The sequence below is a fragment of the Octopus bimaculoides genome, chromosome 19 (genome assembly GCF_001194135.2).
Source record: "Octopus bimaculoides isolate UCB-OBI-ISO-001 chromosome 19, ASM119413v2, whole genome shotgun sequence".
Classification (NCBI taxonomy): Eukaryota; Metazoa; Mollusca; class Cephalopoda; order Octopoda; family Octopodidae; genus Octopus; species Octopus bimaculoides.
Genome location: NC_068999.1, coordinates 2,810,423 through 2,817,400, shown reverse-complemented (window position 1 = coordinate 2,817,400; position 6,978 = coordinate 2,810,423).

Sequence of the window (6,978 nt, the reverse complement as noted above, 5' to 3'; positions counted from 1 at the left end):
CCGTGTTCCTGTATTTTCTCATTGTGTTTACATGTTTTTATATCCATTGTTAACCATTCCTAGATTGCGGACAGTGAGTGTAGCTATTCTTTCTCACTGAAAATCCGTCATATAACGCAGACACCACCTTTACAGCGGTTCTCTAGAGAAATGGCGAGAAAACATTACCAGATTATTGATCAAATATCAAAGAATACGCGACTTAGGACCATTGTTATGGTTTCTTGACTCGGATATAATAACATTAAGATAATCCGTTAATTCTTCTTTTCATCGGTAAAAAAAAAAATAAAAAGATATGGAAATAAAACACTCTAGGGTGGGGGAGGAGGGGAGGAAATGTGTGAAAAATATCAAAGAAAGAGATCGCTTCCATGTTTAGTGAGCATCGATCTGGGCGAAATTAGAACAAATATTAGTTCTGTGTTAAAATATCGGATGAATAATCATCAACGTGTTAAGCTGAATGGCTGAGTGAAGAAGATGGCGTCTGACTGATGGATGTGGGCCAGGGTTAAGCTGCGAAAAGTGACACTATTATAGCAGCTTTTATAAACAGAACCTAATAATTTGTTCCAGTTGGTCAGAAACGACACAACAGCTATTTAGGGCAGCAAAGAGGATAATGGAATATCTGGAGAAACAGAACTGGGAACGATCGAATACAAAAACGAATCCACAAGCTGTAATTTTCTTCTACTTCTTCTAAGAATTAGCAGAATTTAAGATTAATGTAGAGTAACAATGATTAAGTGGATGAAGATTTTAAATTCCAATTTATGAGTTTAATTAATGAGTAGGTACCGGCTTTATGAAACTCTTGGAAGTATTTATCATATAATTAAGATTAAGTGATGAAAGAATCAATTCATTTGGACATAATTAGAATAACTGAAACAGTAATTTGATCTCGTCTGTTTAGGTAGAAAAGTTCGTTTTATGTAACGTTGTAATGTTCGACAACAATGATAATGTTGTACAATGTTCCGCAGTCGATTTGCTGCAGCACACTGGTGTGCCACGAGACGATGCTAGGTGTGCCACAGTGTAACCTGAATATAATTTTTTCTTCTATACCTTTAGTTACATTTTTAGTTCAGGTGTGTCACTCTTCCTCCTTGACAAGAGCTATTATTCTGGTCATAGTGCTGCCGTTTTTGCTGTCACTGATCCCCTTGCAAATTGCCTGAGTGATGATCTTGAAAACCTCGAGGATCCCCGTCTTAGAACACAGGGGCACGCAGTGATTTTTCACAAAGCCCCATGCAAAAAAGGTTAGCTGACTTAGAGTATATATACCATTGACCCCCACTGGATATGTGCTTGTGAATATACATATATACATATAGACACGTATATATATACATTTATATGTATGTACACACACACATACACACACACACACACACACACACACACACACACATACACACACACATATATATATAAATAGGTATTTATGTATATATACACATATATATTATATATACATTGACGTATGTACGTTTAGATGTATGTACAGGTTACGAGGGGTATTTGAGGACACTGAATTATCAATGTTATTCTCTTCAAGCAAAATGAGTTGTTTTTTTTGTTTTTGTTTTTAGTTCGGGTCTCCCATTGCAGATAAAATGCTAACACAAGATATTCAGTCATTGTTGCCATGTGCAGAACACAGCCAACTTTCTAAATGTTGCAAGGTCTTTTGTACTAAAAATTCGAATGGAATTGGAAGCCTCTGGTAGGAATGTTTCAACTGTATCAAAGAGAAAAAAACATTCTAAACGTTCGTATGCTATAAAGTCACCATAATTCATCCAACAGGTTCAAAATATCATCGATAATGGTCTCGTAAAATTAATAAGGGCCATTGTTCCCGAATATACACCGGTTTTCAAAAATAATATATGGAAAAATAAAAATCAAGTTAAGTCATTTTACTCGACTTTACGTCTGTCCGCCACAAATATTGAAATCGTAAAATCACCAGAAAACCGGTAAAAGCACATAAAATCATATTACTATACAATAAATAAATGCATATAAAATCATACTAAAATGTGTACAGTAAATGTTAAGATACACACCATAAAGTAATGTAGCTTAGTGATCGAAATCATAAAATCAGCTGTGTTGTCTTATTTATCGGTCTTTCGGAGTTCATATTGCACTATAATTCCAATATCTACCGTTAGGTGTGTTTGTCACTCGTGATTCCCGCGATTGTTTTGAATTCAGATTTGTTTACGTCTGTTTATCGGCTACTTTCTCATTTTCATTCATTTGTGACTTTATCTTTTTCCCCCATGGCTCCTGAGAAAATTTATAGTGAAAGTGCTAAGCCTCATGCTATAACACTGGAAGATATACTGGCTATGATAAAAAGCCATGAAAAAGGTGAAAAAGTGGTAGTAATTGCATGATCTTTTGGGATGAGTCGGACACCTGTATGGACGATTGTACATAATAAAGACAAGAGTTTAGCCCATATCAAATCTGAAGTCCCAGGGATAAAGAACATTGTCATCAATAAGAAAAGAGCTAAAAACTTTGAAGAAATGGAAAGTCTTCTTTCTCTTTGGATTTTTAGCTTGAATCGTCAGTTTGCTACTATTAGTCAAGAAATCATTCAAGAGAAAGCGTTGTCGTTGAGGATCTGAAGAGAAAATACCCAGATGACAAAGATGTAGAGTTCAAGGTAAGTCAAGGGAGCAGCATAGCCACGTGTTCAGAGGGATTCTTTGGGGTTTAGATAATTCACCTTTGAAAACATGGATGTTTTGTTCAACATCCTTAAACAACCCTTATTCAGAGACCTTTTGAGCAGGATCGGCTACTCGACCTAAAGAAAATTCTGTCTGGGCTCCATACCGGGCTTCGTATGGACGGATTGCGTTGCAACTGGACTCATGCCAGTTCTGGGGTCTTATACGCGTTCACAAACCTCCTGGTAGTCGAAGCACTACCCTCAACTGCTTTCTCCCCACATTCCTTGATGATCCTCCTCGCAGCAGATACACCAGCCACCTCCAGAAACCTTCTGCTTCTGTGGTCTAGCATAGCCGCAGTCAAATGGATGAAACAAGTAAAAGATTAAAAGAATATATATATATTGTTGTACACTGTGTCGCTGATTGTTTCTGATGATTACCATAAACTGTACACGTCCGTGGAATACTCAGCCATCTACATTCTAAGTAGTTCAGTTGGTGGAATAACTGAATGGTCATCGTTAAAACTGACGGGAATCCGTTCCTAATAGATTGGTAAGAATGTGATGGTAGTCTTTTGTAGTCCGAGAAAGACGGTTTTGTCATTTCCTGGTGAACGACCTGCTCAGGTGATTTGCCTTTAGTAATCAAATGTATGTGCTTTATACTAGCTCACCTGTCCTTCCATCCAATCGACGTTGCCTGAACAGGTGCACGGTTTGCCACACATCAGGTGTCGAAGAGATCAGAGAGCGACGCAAGACGGAGTGCTTTGCTCAAGAATATAACGCACCGCCCGATCCAGGAATTGAAAGCGCTAGTGAGTGCAAGACCCTAATCACAAGGCCATGCGCCCTCACATGCGAAATGGTTGGAGGGTCAGATAAAATGGGATATATTTGTTTCTGCCCTTTGCGCTCTGAGTTCAAATGATACCGAGATCAACTTAGTATTTCACTGTTTCAGGGTCGAAACTAGAAGTACCAACATAAGACCAGTATTTCTATAACGAATCCCAGAATGATGAAGCTCTTCTTTTAGCAGACATATCATGAATGTCCAGTTGGGTCGGGAAGTGTGGTGGGGGGGGGGGATTGAGAGAAGTGGGGGGGATTTCTATATTTCCTCACCATTATATGAGATGCTAAAACAATTAGCAAAAATACGGTGGACGCTGTCGGATCAGATTCTCTTGCGAGTGACGGCCATCATTTATAAGTTGCAATGGCGCATCAGTGCGATAAGGGTGGTAAAATGCGGCGGTGGAATAAGGGTAGCATATTGAAGCAGTATGACAGGGTGGTAGAATTCAGCAGAAAGGCAAGAGCAGCACTGGAATAATGACGAATGGTTCTCTTTGACATGTGCTGAATAAGTTTCCTCCTGAGAGAAAAGTTAACTGCGAAGAAGACTAATGTTATCGCCAAGAAAACACTCAACTCTTTTCTACTTAATGTTGTAGACGTGTAAGATAAGAACTGGCCATATGGGCCGCAGAAGTTTCTCCAAAAATTTAAAACATACATCCAGCAATAAGTTGGAACAGTTTTAGAGATTTTAGACCCCAGAAGATGTCTATCTGCTCCAACCTTACGAATATGATAAAAATCATGGAAAATCTCAGACTGAATGAGAAAAGACATCAAACCACGATATTAACAATTGGTTTCTTCTATTTAACTGAAGTATCAAATCTCCCCCCCCCTTTTTTTGTTTCATAAATATGACTATAAAATAGTCTGAGTTATATGAAAACTGAGATGGTCCGGAATATCCGTGATTCAATACCAGAGGTAGAACCAAAGAAACCTTATTAGAATTACTATATTTGCTGGCCTATAAGACGCGTTTTAAAAAAAATGTATCGATAATTTGCCCTGCGTCTAATGGATCCATATTACGGATAAGAAAAGGAAATCTAGTGTTGTATTGTAGGAAGATCATAGATGAGCATAGGTTTGTCTGGCATAATAATTATCATCAGTAATAGAAGACTAAAAGCAAGCCAAAAATTGCAATTTGCTGGCACGAACTACGGTATTTTGGTATTCATGTGGGGAGATCACACCATTTCATTATGTCTTCTTCCTCAGAATACATAACCCATACCTGATATGTTTTAAATTATTGAATGACTGTAACCTTAAGGAAACAATTTTTAATTATCAAAATATAAAAATTCTCTTAGAAAGTTGAAAGCAACGTTAAATATTCATCTTTCTATCAGCCATTTATAATGAGTGGATAACGAAAAACGATAGCAGTGGTGCACCACCCCAGTGACCAATAGCGGCTACACAAAACAAAATGGCCGAAAATACGAGTTTTATATTTTGTTTAGCAATTCTCTAGACCAAAATATAAACAACTTCACAGTTTAATTGAAAGTTAAAAGCTGAAATATGGTTCTCCCATAACAGATTATTAATGACAAATTTATGCTTTCATACTTTATTTCTGTATGCTGTCATAGCATTGTATTAACATGCACAGAATCATACATTTTCTCTACAAAACTACTTTAAAATAGCTTTCGATATGTGCATGATGAAACATAATAAATTTATATTTTTCACAAAATGTACTCGTAAAATGAGAATGAGATTTATACGCCAGCAAATATGATAGAACACAAACAATGGTCATTAACAGTTCAGCATATTTTTCGTTGTTAAAAGATTTGGACCAGTAAATTTTTGTGGCAAATTAAGAAATGGAGTTAAACGCAGGTTCTAAATTTGTCTATGTTATTCAAAAACATTTAACTAAACCCTGGAATTTTTACCTTTATAAGTAGGCTGTAAAATCAAAATAAGCAACAAGGATATCCAGAGGTAATGCAGTACGATCGTTTCAAGCAACTCCATTTAATGGAACAATGCAATCATTACATCAATTTAAATGCAGAGCAATTCTCAGCTGCATAAAGACATAGAATTAAATTAAATTAAAACAGATGGACACATTAGTATGATTTTACCTAAAACCTCCAAGAAGGTAAGGAGATAGACAAAGAACATGCTGTCTTCACTTTATTATTATTTATACACTACAGGTAGAATAATACAAAAATATGGCTTGTTCAATTTCCTAAGTTGTCTATTTTATTTACAATTTAGTTGTCTCTCAATGTTGTCTTTTTTTTTTTTCTCGGGTCTAATGAAAGATGGAAGTGCATCGATTGCAAATAATTTCCCTTTGTTTAGCTTAGAAAGTATAGATCGGTTATTTCTTTCTAGATCGTCTCTTATTTCTTTTTCTGGTTAAAATTTTCTAATAATTTACAGCCGTTGAATATTTTTGTTGACGGTCGAACATTTTTAGTTCTTTGGCACTGAAAATGTTTGCCGTTGCTAGTTGTGGAACGGACTTCGAAATGAGTAATTCTTCAAAGTAACATTCCTGCTTTCTTTCTGATCGTTCGGAATTAATGGTTGAGAGCAATCACAGAAACAGTATTGTCACGGATCATTGCACAAATCCACAGTTATATGTTATGTGTCTTAATTATGTCTAATGTATTCTCATTTGTCAGTTTATAACTTCAGCCTTGCAAAAGAGGAAATTTTCCATTCTTTTATGTAACACAGACTTCAGCAATATATTTGTCTGTCTGTCTGTCTGTCTGTTTGTCTGTCTGTGGAACGATTCTTCCCTGGACACTCCATCATTTATAGCATCGTCTAGGATACCAGATTACAGCTTGTTATAACGTAGATTATCCTAATATACATACCGCAATGCTGGATACTATAACATACCATACTCAATCGATATTTCCTCGTGAAAAAATATCCACTCAATCAATATACCAGTAATTACTAAACTAATGATGTGTGTTAATGATGTGAGTAAATTTAGAAGCCCCCTCTCACTCCCTCCCCCACACACACACTTAACATAAACACCTCCACATCAAACATCGCCACACCTTCAGAATGTATAGTCATGATGAAAATGGTAACTTTGGACGGAAATAATGCTGTTTACCCGTCATCTTCCTGCCTTCCGTTTATACCATTCCCCGATCTTTTGTTGGAAATATATTATATCACAAACACACACACACATATATATACATATACATATATACGACGGGCTTCTTTCAGTTTCCGTCTACCATATCTACTCACAAGGCTTTGGTCGGCCCGAGGCTAGAAGACACTTGCCCAAAATGCCACGCAGTGGGACTGAACCCGAAACCATGTGGCTCGTAAGCAGGCTACTTATCACACACCCACTCCTGCGGCTATATATATATATATAT